We start from the raw sequence: 2230 nt of genomic DNA, 5'->3' as shown, positions 1-2230 counted from the left end.
GATCAACTTCTGGCTCTTTCCCTACAGAGACTTGAGGGACACAAATGACCCCCTCAGTCGTTTACTCCTATTTGTCAATGCTGGCCTTTTAATTGAAAGGACACTGAAATAAACCACAAGGTACAGTCCCCTTCCCTTGAGTTTGTTTGTTTGTTTGTTTGGGGGGAAGCAAAAAAAAAAAAGAGACAAGCTTGCAGTGCATTTCACATCCATAAAAGACAAATTAATTATCCCCAAGCGGAAGCTGACCTTTAGCTGGCCCCAGCTCTAGGGCCTGCACCACAGCTGCACCTGCTTTGAAGATGACAATATCCACTTGCTAAATACTAATAATTAGTCACCAAAGCAGGATAAAGAATGCAGAGAAAAGTGAACCTGCAATTACTGTACTCATGTGCATTCCTTGCGCCCTTGGAGGGCCAATTACACAAGCACATTACCATAATTGGACTGACATGTTAACAGCATCTTCCATTCTATGAACGTGTCACTGTCCCCTTTCCTGCCCCTCACCCCCTGAGCCTGTGGACTGTTCTGCACTATGCCTTAGGGCTAGGGCTACCTAAACACATCAAAGATAAGCATCTTCAGAAGAGACCAGATGACCCATGTTCAGGCCAAGCTTATGCATGAGGATTCTGGAAGGAAGATTACTGCCTCTCCTGCCCCACAACTCCCTCCCTCAACTCTACCTTCAATGGAAAAATAACAATTTGCAAATGGCTCCAATGACCAATGATCAAATGCCCTGTTTCTGCCTCTGGAATTTCATGTCTTCCGGTGCACTTACACTCTATTTAGGAGCATCCTGAACCCTGGAAGACTGTGTTGGGTGCTTGACCATAGGGACCTAGGCTGCCCAGAGTCACAAAAACAGGCAAAGGTCTTGTAGCTCCTGAGGGCTAGCAAGAGAACTTGGGCAGGAGCAAGTTGGCAACACAGAACTCAGCCAACAACTCTGCCCAGGGAGCTTTGCACTGGAGGCAGGCATGGCTCCCTCCAGTGCTTCCACCATGGTCCCTGCTGCCTCAACACCATTTTATGAGGTGATCAGTGTCATATCGATCCAGAGATGGCTGCTGAGCGAGAGTACCAGCTTCGCACTGGCAAGGAAGCAGGTTCCTGCCACTGACCTTTCCAGAGCAAAAAATCAGTTTTTTAATATTTTTTTGGCCTTCTTCCCCCTCCTTTCCATTTGATTTCTGTTCTCACTGAGCAGCAAGAGCCTCTTTCTTATAAGATGCTGCAGCCTTCCAAAGGAAGAGGACTTTGTTTCTGCCTGTGCTTCTGTACCCTGGGGAGTTAAGTCACTGTGAATGAATCCTGGGTTTTCTCCCACCTCACTTCAAGTCAGAGAGCTGTAGCAAGAAAGGGCAATACTGGTGAGTGCAGGAGTTGGTCTGCTCGGAAGCGAAGATGGGACAGAGTCTACCATCCTGTCCAGGACCTCTGTGTTTCCCAATTCCATGGCCCCATCCCCACTGGATTCAGTGCTCATGGTGCCTCCTGGAGTGCCTTGGAAAACACAGCAGCTGGTTCCCCTAGAGTTGGGTAATGTGATCTGACCACATACACAAGCACATATGCACACACTGCTCTGCTTTCTCCCAAAGCTGCCCTGCACCTTACAGACCCCTGTCTTTCTGCTGTTGGTTTGTTCATGCATGAAATGGTCCACAGGGACAACTTCTGCTCTAATAAGCACCATGGTGTACCCTTCTCAAACCTATCATAAGCACACACACTAACATGCGCCTTGGTTACCTCTGCTATTCCAACTCCACTCCATGTGCACCATTCCAGGATATGGCACTATGGAATATCAGAGATGAATCCAGTCATTGTTCGATCTCCAGTTAAGGACAGTAGAGGATTTATTTTTGACTCATTAGATGTTTTGTCCTCACTGTTTTCATTAATCACTCACACAGAGCTACACATGTCTACCCACCAGAAAAATGCAGCCACCAACATGGAAAGATATTTAGTACCCATGAGCACATTCCTATTCCCAGAGACTGTCAATCCCTCTACAAAGATACACTGATGTGCACAAACAGAACATGCAATGTCCACAAAGCACACACTTGTGTCACACAAGCACACATTCATGAGTAAACCCAACATACACACTCAAAAAGGTAGCAGGAACCCATTCATGTGTACAACACTCATGGGCTGTAAATGTGACCAGGAATGTGCCAGAAAGTCTCTACCATCATCATATATC

The sequence above is a fragment of the Castor canadensis genome, chromosome 12, assembly GCF_047511655.1.
Source record: "Castor canadensis chromosome 12, mCasCan1.hap1v2, whole genome shotgun sequence".
Taxonomy (NCBI): domain Eukaryota; kingdom Metazoa; phylum Chordata; class Mammalia; order Rodentia; family Castoridae; genus Castor; species Castor canadensis.
This window is presented reverse-complemented; position numbering follows the sequence as displayed.